The 17,533-nt window shown below is 47.3% G+C and overlaps 1 protein-coding gene across 1 annotated transcript in view; it reads right to left on the bottom strand.

The window, feature by feature from the left end:
* Window positions 1-14,247, bottom strand: part of RPS19 (ribosomal protein S19) — a 224,150-nt gene extending 209,903 nt beyond the window's left edge. Inside the window, exon 1 of the mRNA XM_012758465.3 lies at window positions 14,243-14,247. The gene's annotated coding sequence lies outside the window, so the exon portion shown is untranslated. The remainder of the gene's footprint in view (window positions 1-14,242) is intronic.
* Window positions 14,248-17,533: the final 3,286 nt, after the last annotated feature.

The raw sequence follows: 17,533 nt of genomic DNA, 5'->3' as shown, positions 1-17,533 counted from the left end.
GCAATAAAATCCATAGATGTACCCCTGGCTAGCCAGTGGGGACAGTCACCGTCCCTAAATCAGGGGGCCCATTATTGAATTATCAAGTAGCAACTGCTGAGGGAACTTTACTCCTCAATATGCATTGTCTCCCAGTCCAACTCTGACTTCAGGCACAAGCTCTAAAAGTTAGAAGAAGGCCCTCAAACCCCAAAAAGCTCTCCTGAACCTGGCCTTCAAGGTCTTTCATAACTAACATGGGGAGTGGCCAAGGAAAAATGGAGTGGGACTGACCACAGCACCCCTAAAAGAGACAAAAAGAACTTTACAAATCCTGGCTGCCCTGTAAAGGAGTTTTTGCAGACAGTCACTCAAAAGGCCCCAGGCAAGTAGACCCCAAGGCCACACCCTTCTACCTGAACTGAGCCCCGCCTCCACTACTCCTCTAGGTCCCTAAGGTCAAATGTCCCAGAAAATGGGCTCTGCCAGGACCCTGTCCCCTCTGACAAAATAAGGGCATTGGAAAAGCGGGTGTGCTCCGGAACTCGCTGCCCCTCCCCGGACGGGCGTCCTCCCTCCCCAGCGGCCCTCAAAAACTGCTTGGGTCCCACAGGCCGCTCAGGCTTTGGAACAGACTGACCTTTGACACAGCGGATGCCCGGCCTTGGGCAACTCTCTGGCACAGGAAAAAACACTGGAGCCTCCTCCTCTGCGCTTCCTGAATTCTCAGGGCCTCTCTTGGCCTCTCCTACCCCCATTGTCAGAGTAAAAGGTAAAAAAAAATACAACCCCCCTGTGTATCCCACAGCTTTCCGCCTGCTGGGACAGAAAGTATTTGCCCACCCCTTTCATCCTTCCCAACTACCCCACCCTCGGAAAACAGCTCATGGCTTCCTCCCTCTCAATTATGAAAAAGCTTAACTGCAACTTGACTTGCAACTTTTCCTCGGTGTACTCTGAGCTTTCCAACGAGAGAACTCTCTGCCTTGTTTCACCTACAATTGTCTACTTCTATGTCGGTATATGTGTGTGCACACGTGTCATGTGCATGCCATGTTTCACTACAAAAATAAGTAAAAGAGCTCCAATTAAGTGGCTTAAAGAAAAATAAGCGCTTACATCAAATTTTATTATGAACATTGAAAGAAATCAAATGCCATTTACTTCACGTGACCTTGGGAACCTTTGATAAGCTAGTTTTGAAACTGTTATTAAAGTTTAAGTGTTTATAAAATTGTAAAAAACTGATTTGAAGACAGAAAAATGAGCAAGTTGGATTGGGTTCCCCTTCCTCCTCCAGCGCCCCCACCTGGCGCCCACCTGCCATGCAGCTCACTGGGCCGCTTCTTAAAGGGACCACAACACTTGCAGGCTCAAGACGAGATTTTACCCAAGGATTTCCCATAGCAAACTGGGCCTCCGTCAACTTTTTCATTAATTCTCTCACTGCTTCCAACGCTACAGATAAGCTTCTGGAAATCTCGACCGAGAGTCGTCTCTCAGGACTCCAACCTACAGGACCTGCTTCCACCCGGGTTGAGCTCCCTGAAAGTCCAGCCCTCCACGGATACCAGGCTCCGGTGACAGGCCCAGGCCGTGGGATTTAGGGCTCCTAACCATGCTTTGCCGCCTCTTTACACTTCTCCTGTCACTCTGTGAATGCCTCCCCAGGCAAACTTGCACACCAGGCTGGTCAGTCCTTTGCCCAGGCTGGAAACCCTAAGAACCTTGTTTTCCATCCCCCACTATGGGCGCTCTATGACATCTCCATCTGCCTGAGGTCCCAAAACCTCTCTACCTTCTCTAAACCATGAGCTCTTCTCACCACGCCTGATCTTAAACTCTTAACTAGAGCCCCTGGTGACTCTACTTTCAACTCTCATTTTCAAACCCTACATTCTCCACTATCTAGTAAAATTCAAGTCCTAACCGTTTCTCTCTAGTAAAACCCCATCCTGCCTCTATTCTAACTTCAAGACTGTCTGTTTTCAACCCCCTGCCTTTTAATAAATGAACTCCATAAAAAAGATCTCGACACCCCTCCTCAGCTCCAAGAAGCTACAGAAGAAAGGTCTCCAGCCATTTTCCCAACTTCTGAGTTCATTTTACGTAAAAGTTAATGTTAACCAAAAACAGGGGGCAATGTTAGGATGGGCTTAAATCTCCCGATTTCTAATGACAGCTAAAAATCAATTCTGAGCTCTCCCCACTCTTTGCTGTCTCTCTTCCAAGCTAGCAGACAACCTGCTGGGACTCTGTTTTCACAAACACCTGGAAGAGCCCAGAAAAGAAATGTAAATTTTTCTCTTTACAATGGCCAACTCTGTCTCGGCCCCGTGGGACCTTTTGTTACTCGTGGGGGGCGAGGGGGACCATGCCTGAAAGAGATGGGCGAGAGAAAGAAACGAGACCAAGCAAATGGTTGTCAAGGTCTGCTTTACTTAGATTTTTAGTAGGTTTTATAAGCATACAGAAACAAGGAAGTAGAAACAAAAATAGAGTGGCGACGATGAGGCTTGGGTCTGGGTTAATTAGTCCCAATCAGCGTCTTATCAGTATCCTGTTTTTGACTGGTTACTCATCTCCAACCTGGCAGGTGGTCGGGAACAATTGCAGTCAGCACTCCCTGGAGCATCCTGTGGTCAGCACGTCATGGACTGCATTCTTCTCGGAGCTATAGCTGGAATTTTCTAGGGCGAAGTCCGTGCGTAAGAAGAGTCATAAAAAAGTTAAGGGTCTTTAAGAGTCCTTGCCTCTAACACAACTCATAGCTTTTTTACAGCCTCAAGATGTTCCCAAAAAGCTCCCTGACAGACTGCAGTGGGTAAACTCCAGGCCTTTTTTCCTGCTCAAAACCAAATCTCAGGGACAAACATCACACGGGCCTGACTGCGTTTTCAAAGATGACCAAATCTCCAGGAACAGAAAAAACAAAAAGCAGTCAAAAAGACAACTACACTCATGTCCCAATCTTTATAATTTTTAATTTATACCCCTTTCCCATACCTTACCCTTCCTTTTCTTATATGTATATAACAAAAAGTGTGGAATGTTAGGTTTGTTCCAGGTGGGAACCTGAAAAGTACATATAGGACAGAATGTGGTGGATGCAAAACTTAGGTGTGTAAAACAACAGCCTGGAGAGTCCCCAGACTTTGTAAATCTCACAGACAGCTGCAGCCCCCATCCCTCCCCCTCCCTCGCTGATAGAGACCAAGTTCATCCCTGCCTAGCTGTCCTGACATGAGCAACCCTAGAGCTGAAGGATGGGTGGGACTGGGGCAGGGGTCTCAGGAGTTGGTTGTTTGCAACCAGCTGACCTTGGTTTGCAACCAATTACAAATGGCTGTTCTGGCCCACTTACTTACTCCCGAAAAAAAAAAATCTTCTATAAAACCTGGCTCTCCCCTTTTCTCTCATGGATGCTTTTTTGCTTCCACCAATCTGCACCTGTGCTTCCTGGAACCCAGCTAGAAGTGGAAGCAAAATAGCTTCAGGAGGAATTACAATTAGGAGATGACAGATTTTTTTAAGTAAGGCATATTTCCGATTAAGACATTTATAAAAAACACAAGAATGTGGTTGTGCCAAAGAAAAGGTCATTTTATGTAGTTTAGAAGCCATACAAAGGTTGTGAACTAAAAATAAACTCCGATCAACCACCACCTAATTGGACCCCATAAAGGGTATAACGCACGACTAAACAGGTCCATGTTCCACTTCTCATAAATATTCATGAGCCTCCTAAAGCGTGATTGGCATATGTAGCTGGCCATCGCACTCAGTGTAACTCCTATTCCCATTTTCCTGCCTGGACTCACGTGCTCCTGGCTTATTGCCATGGGCCCTGTGTTCCAGCCAACCAGAATAGCCACCTGCAGGGGGCGCCCCTTCAGAAGAAATAAAGCTGTCCTCTCCAAATTATGAACCTCCTTATACTTTTAGGGGGTTAACAAAATGACGACCTGAGATGGGACCCAGGGAGAACCCTGGTTACCCCAGCATGGACAGAAGTCAGGGCACCAATGTCAGCAGAAGCCAATCATGGCTCAGTTGTCCCCCAGGCTTGAAAGGAGAAATTCAGATAAGTTGTTCTGGATCTAAGCTCTCCCACTTTTAAGATGCAGATCTCAGAGACTCTGTTTCTCTCCATCCCTTCCCTTCCCTTCTCCCCAGTTCTGGTTCCCTCCATCGGGACCCTGGAGGGAATGTCTTGTCAGTCCTGCACTGGGGGGAGGGGGCGTAGCCAGACCCAGCTGGTCCATGAGGTTTTATGAGGACACTTGCCCAGTTCAGCTCAGCACAGGGAACCCCAAACCAAGCAGCTCCCCAGAAATGAAGACAAAGTAGCCAATTATCAGGACAAGTGGGCTCAGGGGACTCCAGGCTTCTAAGAGCCAAGAGCTCCGTCTTTGGTGCGCTCACTGCTTTCATTTGCACAACTCAAGAGGAAGGAGGGAGCTCAGGGGCAGGAAACAGATGGCCCTTCACTCCCCAATCTCTGTATTTTGAGAATGCTGTGTTCAGAGATCATTCCCAGACCTCCGACCTGACTGCAGTCACTGGAGACAAGGCCGTTGACTTCAGCCCCTCGGGGGCTGAGCAGATGGCTTTGTGCCAGGTCGGACTGGGCTTTGCTTCCTCCCCAGCGTTCAGTCAAGGAAACAGCCAGCTCTGGGCTCCTGCTCCTGCAGACGCTCACAGGAAGGGGAGGGAGGGAGGCCTTGGCCAGGTCAGTGCAGGTGTGGAAGGACCTTAGTTCTAAGGGGATGGTATAGAAATCTAAGGCATGGGATAAACCGCTTGGTCCGTAGAAGACGGTCTCTGATTGGCTACTTGCAGGGATTACAGTAGCTAACATGTTTAGAAACTATGACAAACTTCTTGTAGATATTTGGGATCCTGAATAAAGCTAACCTGAGATGATGTAAAACTTTGCTGGCCACGATGGAAATTTTTAGAAGATCTCTAGTTTATCTGTGCACTCAATTAAAACAAAGAGGCTATCAAACCTCCCCAAATAATGAAAATCATTCTATAATTAGTATTTCACATCTTCCAAATAAAATCAAAAGTCTTTCATAGCCTCCCTTAAACCAAATAATTGGAAGTTAAACCAAGAGACTCCATAAACTAGAAGAAAAAAGAAACTTAAGGTAAAATGTGGCCGGGCGGGGTGGCTCATGCGTGTAATGCTAGCACTCTGGGAGGCCGAGGCAGGTGGATTGCTCAAGGTCAGGAGTTCGAAACCAGCCTGAGCGAGACCCTGTCTCTACTATAAATAGAAAGAAATTAATTGGTCAACTAATATATATAGAAAAAATTAGCCGGGCATGGTGGCGCATGCCTGTAGTCCCAGCTACTCGGGAGGCTGAGGCAGGAGGATCACTTGAGCCCAGGAGTTTAAGGTTGCTGTGAGCTAGGCTGACGCCACGGCACTCACTCTAGCCTGGGCAACAAAGTGAGACTCTGTCTCAAAAAAAAAAAAAAAAAAAGGTAAAATGGCACATGTAAAATATTTAAGGTTAACTCTTCTTCCTACTTCAGACCCTACCTTCCCTCCTCCTTCTCCCTCTCTTGCCCCTCCTTTCATCTCTGCCCCTAGAACAACAGTTTTTTCTTCGCCTCCCTATAAGATCAAAACGGTGACCACATCCTCCAAATTATAAGAAAACTAGTTTAAAAATGGCTCCAAATATTAACCTCTGTTTTTCTTCTGTTTGAGAGCTCCCTGCACCGCCAGTTCCTGCCATGGGGCAGGGCTCTTTAAACTGATCTATTCACAGAACTGAGAGACAGACTAAAGAAGATAGGGGACGATATGTTTAAATTTGCTTTTCGTTTTCCGTTTATCCCACTTTGTTTCCTTCATCCATGTTAAAGGATCTCTAACATCCCCCAACTCAGCTACCTCCAAAACTATCAGCTTGGCTTTCAACGTATGAAATTGTTAACTTTCAAAGTGGAGACTGAGGAAATAAAAAAGATTTTACCCCAAAATATATATTTCTTGACATATTTGGGGAGAGTTACTACGAGTTTCCAGGTAGAAATGACACTGCAAAGCTGGATTTTTGTGGGGAGAGGTGAGGCAGATTGACATTTGTGGCAAATGCAGCCAGGTCTATCGTTTCCTGATCTAGAAAAGAGTAACTGACCAGCTGGCACCTGCAGAGGCAGAAAAGGAGACATTGAAGATCTCTGGAGCTGCCACCTCTGAGGCTTCATTTACACAGCAAGGCCACCTTCTTCTAACAACTCAAGCCTCTTCCTCTGTCCCTCCCAAAACCTGGTTTTCTGCTTTCAACCTCCATTACTTAAAAACCTGTGTATCTCACTGGAGAGATGAACCTTCATTTTCTGAGAGTTCCTGTCTCTACATGTCATAACGCATTGGTTAACTTTTCTGATACTCATCTGCTTTATTGAGAGCTGTGTTTCCAGTGAACCTTCCTAGGTTTGGCACCGTCACCAGGGACATCAGGGCCACGCTGCTCTCCTGGAGGCCACGGCAAAGGGGACCCAGGCCCTGATCCAGCCAGCAAAATGGGTAAGAGCCGCTCACCAGCCACACTCCTCATTTGTCTCTCTCTCGTCGCCATTCTAGCAGAATGTAAAATTATCGTTTCCTTTTTTTTCCTTTCTGAATATAAAATTTATGAGAGAAAAGCATTTTGCATGACTAGTCTTATTAAACCAACTCTGGTGCATTTTTTTTTTTTTTTTTGGTACTTTGTGGTGGGAATATTCACAGTTTGGGGCTCTTTCCTCTCAGAAATAGCCTTTTTTGTTGCTTTCCTTTGCAATCCTCTCTCTGTGTTGTTCAGTCATAAAGAGTGATCCTAGATAAAAATTCCCTCTCATCTTTTATGTCCTTAAGAGCTTCCCTTGTGACCATGTGGGGACCCTTCCTCTTGGTCTCCACAATAGGGGGACACAAACTGTTGGCTTTGCATTCAGTGGCCAGCACACAAATGGCTGCAAACTGGAGATTTTGCTTTGAACATGGCAAGCTCTCAGCAGTGTTTGGCATAAGAAGTCCCATTCAAGAAGGGCTTTTGTCATCTCTACCTAAGCCTGTTGCTGGGAAGATGAGGAGATCTTCGAGATTATTTTGTCAACAAGAAAGAAGACAAACTCTGTAAAATAATTTAAGGAGGTTTACTCTGAGCCAAATTTGAGGACCATTGTCCAGAGTCACTGCCAAGAAACCTTGAGCAAGTGGACTTTTTTTGGCTAGGTAATAGTTTGGTTTTATACATTTCGGGGAGACAAAAATTAGAGGTAAAACCGTAAATCAATGCATGGGGCTAGGCGTGGTAGCTCACGTCTATAACCCTAGCACTCTGGGAGGCCGAGGTGGGTGAATCGCTCACGTCAGGAGTTCGAAACGAGCCTGAGCAAGAGCGAGACACCGTCTCTTCTAAAAATAGAAAGAAATTAATTGGCCAACTAAAAGTATATAGAGGCTGGGTGCGGTGGCTCATGCCTGTAATCCTAGCACTCTGGGAGGCCAAGGCGGGTGGATGGCTCGAGGTCAGGAGTTCAAAACCAACCTGAGCAAGAGTGAGACCCTGTCTCTACTATAAATAGAAATAAATTAATTGGCAAACTAATATATATAGAAAATATTAACCGGGCATGGTGGTGCATGTCTGTAGTCCCAGCTACTTGGGAGGCTGAGGCAGGAGGATCGCTTGAGCCCAGGAGATTGAGGTTGCTGTGAGCTAGGCTGAGGCCATGGCACTCACTCTAGCCTGGGCAAGAAAGTGAGACTCTGTCTCAAAAAAAAAAAAGGAAGTCCCATTCATGAGGGGCTTTTGTCATCTCTACCTAAGCCTGTTGCTAGGAAGATAATGGGATCCTTGAGATTGTTTTGTCACAAGGAAAGAAGACAAACCTTGTAAAATAATTTAAGGAGGTTTATTCTGAGTCAGATTTGAGGACCATTGTCCAGAGCCACAGCCAAAAAGCCTTGAGCAAGTGGCCTTTTTTTAGCTAGGTTACAGTTTGGTTTTATATATTTCGGGGATACGGGAATTAGAGGTAAAGTGATAAATCAATACATGGAAGGCAAACATCGGTTTGGCCCAACAAGGTGGGACATCTCAACGTGGGGGCTTAAAAGTCATAGGTGGGTTTAGGGATTCTTTAGTTGACAATTGGAGGAAAGAGTTAGGCTTTGTTTCTTTTTTTTTTTTTTTTTTTTTTTTTTTTTCTTTTTTTGTTCTTCCTACACTCACCTAAGGCTTTGTTGAAAAGACTAGGAATCAGCAGAAAGGAATCCTTGTGTTAAGATAAGGAGTTACAGAAAGCTCAGCCACTTGTCCATGAGTCTGAGTAAGAAGAATGAGGACAAGTGGTTTGAGGCAGAAGGAAAGAGAGTTTTACTTTGTTGATAAAGGAGGAAACATGATAGACCTCCTCTTCTCAAAATCAGGCTGGGCGCGGTGGCTCATGCCTGTAATCCTAGCACTCTGGGAGGCCGAGGTGGGCGGATAACTCAAGGTCAGGAGTTCGAAACCAGCCTGAGCAAAAGAGCAAGACCCCATCTCTACTAAAAATAGAAAAAAATTAATTGGCCAACTAAAAATGTATAGAGAAAGAAATTAGCCGGGCATGGTGGCGCATGACTGTAGTCCCAGGTACTCTGGAGGCTGAGGCAGGAGGACCACTTGAGCCCAGGAGTTTGAGGTTGCTGTGAGCTAGGCTGACGCCATGGCACTCTAGCCTCAGCAACAGAGTGAGACTGTGTCTCAAAATAAAAAAAAAAATAAATAAAATAGAATAAAATCAAAATCCCAGATTTTCCTGAACATAGGCAGAAATGCAGAGCTTTTAAAGGGCGGGTATGGGCTGGGCGCGGTGGCTCACGCCTGTAATCCTAGCACTCTGGGAGGCCAAGGCGGGTGGATTGCTCAAGGTCAGGAGTTCGAAACCAGCCTGAGCAAGAGCCAGACCCCATCTCTACTATGAATAGAAAGAAATTAATTGGCCAACTAATATATATAGAAAAAATTAGCCGGGCATGGTGGCGCATGCCTGTAGTCCCAGCTACTCGGGAGGCTGAGGCAGGAGGATTGCTTGAGCCCAGGAGATTGAGGTTGCTGTGAACTAGGCTGATGCCACGGCACTCACTCTAGCCTGGGCAACAAAGCGAGACTCTGTCTCAAAAAAAAAAAAGAAGAAGAGGAAGATGAGACAGAGGTGCCCTCCCCAGAAAAGTTGAAATCCCCTAATTTTCCGCTGGACCCTATGCCTCGGCACCTCCTTTCCTGATCATATGGAGGATGCAGTGCAGTTACCCCTCCTCCACCTAAGCCGGTAAGGCTGCGTGGGGTCCACTCGCTCCCCTGTCCCTTCACAACGGGGAATGCTTCAAAGAAAAGAGAGGGTGACATGGACGCGGTGCAAATGCCTTTCCAGGTCACAATTAGACGAGAGATCACACCTGGCGTGGACCGTTAATGTCCTGATGGTGTTTATGAAGCTAATTATGAAACTTTTTCTTTTTCTTTTTTTTTTTTTTCCATACAGAGTCTCACTCTGTTGCCCAGGCTAGAGTGAGTGTTGTGGCATCAGCCTAGCTCACAGCAACCTCAAACTCCTGGGCTCAAGCAATCCTCCTGCCTCAGCCTCCCGAGTAGCTGGGATTACAGGTATGCGCCACCATGCCCGGATAATTTTTTCTATATATATTAGTTGGCCAATTAATTTCTTTCTATTTATAGTAGAGACGGGGTCTCGCTCTTGCTCAGGCTGGTTTCGAACTCCTGACATCGAGCAATCCGCCCGCCTCGGCCTCCCAGAGAGCTAGGATTACAGGCGTGAGCCACCGCGCCCGGCCCATGCTTTCTTTTTTTTTTTTTTTTTTTTTTCTTTTTTTTTTTTTGAGACAGAGTCTCGCTTTGTTGCCTAGGCTAGAGTGAGTGCCGTGGCGTCAGCCTAGCTCACAGCAACCTCAAACTCCTGGGCTCAAGCAATCCTTCTGCCTCAGCCTCCCGAGTAGCTGGGACTACAGGCATGAGCCACCATGCCCGGCTAAATTTTTCTGTATATATTAGTTGGCCAATTAGTTTCTTTCTATTTATAGTAGAGACAGGGTCTCGCTCTTGCTCAGGCTGGTTTCGAACTCCTGACCTCGAGCAATCCGCCCGCCTCGGCCTCCCAGAGAGCTAGGATTACAGGCGTGAGCCACCGCGCCCAGCCCCATGCTTTCTTATATTAAGCATGAGAATGGACAAGTTCCCCCGTATCTTTGGGTCTTCATTCTGAAGGCTCCCATGTGTACACATTAACTTCAAATGTCTTTTTCTTCAATTAATGGATATGCCTTATCTCAGTCAATTTTCAAAGACCTTAGGGAGCCAAGAGCCTTGCTTCCTAAGAAGCATTCCCAGAACTGGATTTAATCAGAAGGCAACATGGCAGAGTAGCATCCAAGATGGGGTTGCTTTATCCCCCATGGCAATCTGTGGGACATGGGGCACAAGACCTGGACAGTGAGGACCAGGAAGGGCGGGGTCCTGGGCAGAGGGGAGATGGAAGGGTGTAAGGCTCCAAGGCATTGTCATTGTAAAAGTCAGTGCCTTAAGGGAAGGGAAGAACCCCTGTCCCATCGCAGAAGGAAGTGGCTTCAGGGGGTCCACTGTGGGCACACTCAGAGCCAGGAGCCAAAGGCCTGGGGCTTGGTCCAATGCCAGGGTCATTTAGGTTAGGGGCGACAATCAGGCCGTGTGCATGTGTGTGCATGCGTGCACACACGTGTGTGTGTTTGTGTGTGTGTGTGTAGGGAGTTAGACTATGCATATCTAGACACAAATCTCCTGAGGCTCAGGAGCACAAGAGTTAGAGGAGGGGCTGCAGATGAAGGGGCCAAGACAGGGGTCTGGGCATGAGGGAAGAAGGTGACAGGAAGGTGAGAATCCTACAGAGTCAAGAAGTCGGGAAGCACAAGGAAGATAGCACGGCATCCTGATAAGACAGAGGCCCAAGCAGAGTTCGGGCAGGAAGCCTTTCAAGGGAGGATGTGCGTTTGAGTGTAGGGCTGTCTGAGCAGAGGAGGCTCCGGCCACCAGCCTGGGGGAAGGGTGGAGAATGAAGGGTGGGCCAGGGTGTAGACACACCGGAAAGAGATTTCCAGAAGGAGAGCCAGTGTTTTCCAGTGTCCGGTGCCAAGCAGGAAGAGATGTGGGCAGCTTGCTCTCAAACAGGGTTCAGGGGGGCAATTACAGCAAGGGTGGGGAGGAGTGTGGAAACCCCAAATCTCCACCTCTGTCCTCTAATAAGACCCTCAAGCAAGCTTGCTGGTTAGGTAGAATCCAAGGGGATTTGGTACATAGGGACAGTCACCAGGACCCCAGCAGGGGCTCAACAGATGCCTGAGCTTGGGGAGAGGGACAGGACAAAGGGCTCGGAGGAGGTGGCAACTGCAGGACAGTGCCCAGCCTGGAAGGTTGGAGAAAACCGGGCAGGGAGCCTGGGCACCCAAGGCCTGAATGAATTTAGGGGCCGGAGATCCTGAAAGCATCGACAAAATGGAGAGGGGAAGGCGTGGGAGTGGCCGGAGCCCGGAAGAATGGAGAAACTGGGTGGCGTGGGGTGAGATGTAGTGCCGCAAAGATGTCTGAGTGTGCCGGGCCCCTAGGAGGTCGCTTGTACACTGCCAGGGTTTGCTCTGCATCTGCATAGCCCCAAGACTCCTCTGTCCCAACCCAAATGGCCCTTGAAGGCTTCCTCCCCCGTGGACCCGAATCCTGTTCTTTCCCCATTAGGTCCAGAGGCGAGAGACACACACGAGGCCTCACGTGGAGCAAAATGATGTTTATTTTGCACATCGGGGTGCAGATGGGTGGAAGAAGGAAAAGCGTCCACGAGAGAAAAGGGGAGCGCCTTGGTTTTATAGAGGGTTTTGGGGGGGAGTAAGTAAGTGGGCCAGAACAGCCATTTGTAATTAATTCTTTTGCGAACGACCAACTCCTGAGACCCCTGCCCCAGTCCCACCCATCCTTCAGCTCTGGGGTGGCTGCTATCAGGAGAGCTAGGCAGGGATGAACTTGGTCTCTATCGGGGAGGGAGGGGGAAGGAACGCTGGCTGCAGCTGGCTGTGAGATTTGCAAAGTCTGGGGACTCCCCAGGCTGTTGTTTTACAAGCCCAAATTTTGCATCAACCACATTCTGTCCTGTGCATACTTTTTGGGCTCCCACCTGGCAGAAACCAACATTCCCCATCCAGAGTTCTTAAGGTGGCCATTTCTAATTGGTTCCCCGTTCGATTCCTCCTATGAAAGTAGGACAGGCCCCCTGAAGGCCACATGTTGTACCTATTCTCCCCTGAAGCTTCCCCCATGGAGGCCCGAGGCCTCAAATTCCCTCAGGACTCAACTCCAGAATTTCACCCCTAGAAACCTCCCCATTCCCTAAACCCAGGCAGGCTCGGAGGCCTCAGCAGCCCAGACCCCAGGGAGACCTCCTCCCCCATCCCGGGGTTCCCTTCACACCCAGACCCCTCCCCTCCTCCAGTACAGCCCAGAGACTCCCCCCAACCCCAGCAGGAAATCGCCACAGAAACAGCCATGACACAACCCCCCAGGTAAATAACACTTTATTCCCGTGTTGCCTTTGTCAGGGGGGCAGGGGTGGCTGAGATCAAAGAAACCGCTGACGATGGACATTTCTGAGTCCTCGATGATACCACGCTTGCATTATCAGTTCATCAAACACTTCAAGAGTGTATCTGTTGTCCAGAGCCAGTAAACGTAATGAACAGGATTTATAGATCGGCGTTCATCCACAATCTCTGTGGTTACTTTTATAAATGTCATTCCAATTCACATGTAATCGTTTCGTAGGCTCCTTTTGTTCACATATTTGGTATTATCGTAATCCAAATAATATGTAATGCCATACTCCCATTTTACGACAAAGTGCAGGCACGGCAACGGATTCATAAGTATAGGCTCCTTTTGTTCACATATTTGGTATTATCATAATCCAAATCATATGTAATGCCATACTCCCATTTTACGACAAAGTGCAGGCACGGCAACGGATTCATAAGTAATAATTTCTTTTTTTTTTTTTTTTTTGAGACAGAGTCTCGCTTTGTTGCCCAGGCTAGAGTGAGTGCCGTGGTGTCAGCATAGCTGACAGCAAACTCAGACTCCTGGGCTCAAGCGATCCTCCTGCCTCAGCCTCCCGAGTAGCTGGGACTACAGGCATGCGCCACCATGCCCGGCTAATTTTTTTCTATGTATATTAGTTGACCAATTAATTTCTTTCTATATATAGTAGAGACGGGGTCTCGCTCTTTCTCAGGCTGGTTTCGAACTCCTGACCTCAAGCAATCCGCCCGCCTCGGCCTCCCAGAGAGCTAGGATTACAGGCGTGAGCCACCGCGCCCGGCCCATAAGTAATAATTAAACCACACTTACTTGTGGTCGGCGACGATGCATCATCTTTTCGAAGAAATACATGATTTTGTTTTGGACACATTTCATATAAATCCTGTGATATAAAAATGAAGCTGTTTTGTTTAGTATAAGCATCAGAAACTCACCGATTAGAAACGTAGTCACCAGCTTTAAGATCATTACCTTTTCCATTGGCCATGCCATTACTCCAATCCACTGATTCGTTAGGAATTTTCTCATCACAGGCACTTTTTCTAGTAAAATTGCAATAATCCTTTCCTTTATAAATGGTGAAAGTGAATCCATGAAAAACGATTTTAAAAAGTTAAAGCAAATTACAGGAAGAGAGAAAGGAAAACGATCATGAAATCGAAGGTACTTCATTAAGCAAAAAATAAGTAGAATAAAAATAATTAAAAACCAAGACCAGAAAAAAAAGGAATGCATAGTTAGTCTGGTCATGGTTTTGACCAACTAATGCTCTGGCTTCACCCGGAAGAGCTGCGGCTTTAGAAGTCACCCATCATGACCTCAAGCCAACAGGAAGTGGTCCTGACCAATAAGCGAGTAACACGGTGACTGGTGCCATTTTGTGTTTAAAGTCACCGTCCCCAAAAAGATCTGTGCCCATGTTGTCTAATGGTGGCAATGTCAGAGGTGGTGAGAGGCAGGGGGACCTCACAGTGGGTTGTGGGAGCATAAGGAGGTCCGACCATGGGGACAGGAGCTCCCCATGATCAAGGACACAGGACAAGCGCACAGGAAAAGGATGGTGTTTACTAAACGTGGTGTGTATGAACACGGAACATTCTGGAGTTCCTCTGATTCTGTGCCGGGCTGAATAAGGGGTCCCCCATGTACCTGGGAACTGTCACCTGTGCCCTGGGAAAGTTACCTGCTAGGACAGAAGGGCTTTTGCAACTGGGAGAAAGTGAAATGTCTCAATATTGGGAGATTCCGCTGGATTATCTGACCGCAGCCTGATGGAGTCACACGTGTCTTAACAGGAGAGAGGCAGAGAGTGACTGGAGTCCAGAACAGGACAAAGGCGAGGGAACCATTGTATGGAGGGGTTATCGACACATATAGATAACCATGCTTGCCAGGGAGTGTTAACACAGTTTTCTGGGGGCCCCGACAATACAAACGGAGGAAATAGTTCAAGAGAAATTCTCAGGGAGTCAGGTGCCTTTCTCATTAGGATGTAAAGGCAGACAAGAATCTACCGGACCAGGCGCAGTGGAGTCATTAACACAGACAGGGACAGAGGGTTCTGCTGAATACACAGGTTGCAGTAAAGGAGGATTAGGTACATAAACCCAATCAGTAAAGTGTCCATTGGCCTGGGTAGAGTGTATACCTACAGCAGCTGCCATCACTATAGGTAAAAGACGGATCACAAGATTGGTGGCAGTGACTGGTGTATTGGTGTCCCCTACGGAATCGAACCCGTGACCTTGGTGTCATAAGCACCAAGCTGTAACCGGTTAAACTAATGAGTCTCATCAGTCATAGGCAGCTGCTGAGCCCAGTAGCCCAATTTCCTGTCCCTGTCGATTGATCTAAGGAAACGTTAATATTGTTATTATGATTGTAAGTTGCCTGGGTCTCACCACGATCCATCCACCACGTTTTAAGTGGAATAAACCCACCTGGAGAGAATACGGCTTTAGAAAGAGCCGATCAATCTGCAGGAATCAACCTATTTCCTTCAGCTGTCCCTTGAAGTATTCTGTACGTGAAAGGGGAGTTAGTCCCATATTGCTGAACAGCCAACTTAAGCTCTTTTAATAGTTTAAAAAGGAAAGGTTCATAATTAGCTTCATAAACACCATCAAGGTTTTAAGGGCCCATGCCAGGTACAATCAATCGTCAAATTGTGATCGGGAAAGCCATTTGCATCGCGTCCATATCACCCTGTCTTTTAGCTTGCAATATTCCCTGTTGTGAAGGAACAGGGGAGCGAGTGGACCCCATGCAGCCTTACCGGTTTAGGCGGAGGAAGGGGTAACTCCACTTCATCCTCAATATGCTCAGGAAAGGGAGGTGCCGAGGCATAGGGTCCAGCGGAAAATTAGGGGATTCCAACTTTTCTGGGGAGGGCACCTCTATCTCATCTTCTTCTTCTTCTTTTTTTTTTTGAGACAGAGTCTCGCTTTGTTGCCCAGGCTAGAGTGAGTGCCGTGGCGTCAGCCTAGCTCACAGCAACCTCAAACTCCTGGGCTCAAGCAATCCTCCTGCCTCAGCCTCCCGAATAGTTGGGACTACAGGCATGTGCCACCATGCCCGGCTCATTTTTTCTATATATATATATTAGTTGGCCAATTAATTTCTTTCTATTTATAGTAGAGATGGGGTCTCGCTCTTGCTCAGGCTGGTTTCGAACTCCTGACCTCGAGCGATCCGCCCGCCTCGGCCTCCCAGAGTGCTAGGATTAAAGACGTGAGTCACCCTGCCCGGTCCTCTTCTTCTTCTTGAGTTTGCAGTGGCTCCAACATGGACTTAATCAAGGTCCATGTGGGCCAGATAGTGACTGGTAAGGGAACCCCTTGTAGGTGGAAATTCTTACTTCCTTTCCTACCCTTTCCCATTCCCCCATCTCTAAACTGCCGAGCGTGGGGAACCATGAGCGATATTTCTCCACTATCAGGAGTACTTGCAAGCCGGGCGCGGTGGCTCACGCCTGTAATCCTAGCACCTTGGGAGGTGGAGGCGGGCAGATTGCTCAAGGTCAGGAGTTCGAAACCAGCCTGAGTGAGACCACCGTCTCTACTAAAAATAGAAAGAAATTAATTAACCAACTAAAAATATATATACAAAAAAAATTAGCCAGGCATGGTGGCACATGCCTATAGTCCCAGCTACTTGGGAGTCTGAGGCAGTAGGATCGCTGAGCCCAGGAGATTGAGGTTGCTGTGAGCCAGGCTGACACCACAGCACTCACTCTAGCCTGGGCAACAAAGTGAGACTCTGTCTTAAAAAAAAAAAAAAAAAAAAGAGTATTTGCAACAGTCTACAGTCACTCGTCTTAGCTACCCCAGCTTTTAATAATTGTCTTAATAAACAGGCATACGGGGGTACTTACCCACACTGTCTGTATTGCCCATAGTAACCCCATTGACTTACTGAGCCGCACATGTTCGTCAGGAAAATTTAGAGGGCTCCACACCAGCTCAAGATTCCGCAGCTAAAAGTTTTACTTTTGCTCCGGTAATCTTCCTTTGGTCCTGTCCCTGTTCACATTGCCCACAAGGCGACAGTCCATTTTGCCTTGCCAATCTTCACTGTTGTATTTATTCCTTTTCTTCTGTTGTTTAAACTGCCAAAGCTTTGCGATGACATACACAAGCATAAACCCTCCATCTGGAGCGTCGCCTCGTTCCAGGAAGAAGCAGATGGAGGACTACGTCTTCCCTCCTCTCATAGATATGGAAGGGAAATGTTGAGAGTGGGAATGCGTAACAGAGGGAATGTCCTGGGAAAAAAGGAGGGCAAAAAATGTTCTGTCTTCTTTCAACTTCCCCTACTCTTTTGGGAATGGCAGCCTGGACCTCATCCCTGAAGCAGGTTAAATCTTTTGTTAAAACTCTCACACGGGACCAGCCCTCCATGTAGTCTGCTGGTGGAATTCATAGGCTTTGTTTTGGGCAGAGATGGGAGGATTAGAATAGTTACCCACAGCAATCATGTGAAGCCCAGAACCCTCCCTTTAAAAACTCTGTATTTCTGCCTGTGTTCAGGAAAATTGGGGATTTTAAGATAAGAAGGTCTGTCATATTTCCTCCTTTATCAACAAATAAAACTCTCTTTACTTCCTCCTCAAACCACTTGTCTTTCTGATTCGGCCTCAGGGACAAGTGCCTGAACTTTTCCAACACCTTATCTTTTTTTTTTCAAATTTTTTTTTTCCGGCATATTATGGGGGTACAGATTTTAAGGTTTCAATAAATGCCCATTTCCCCCCATCCCCCCTCTAACACCTTATCTTAACTCAAAGATTCCTTTCTGCTGATTCCTATTCTTTATGACATGGCCTATAACCCTTTCGGCCCATTGTCAACTAAAGAATCCCTAAACCCACCTATGACTTGTAAGCCCCCACGTTGAGATGTCCCACCTTGTTGGGCCAACCTGATGTTTGC

This window comes from Microcebus murinus, chromosome 16 (genome assembly GCF_040939455.1).
Source record: "Microcebus murinus isolate Inina chromosome 16, M.murinus_Inina_mat1.0, whole genome shotgun sequence".
Lineage (NCBI taxonomy): Eukaryota > Metazoa > Chordata > Mammalia > Primates > Cheirogaleidae > Microcebus > Microcebus murinus.
This window is presented reverse-complemented; position numbering and strand designations above follow the sequence as displayed.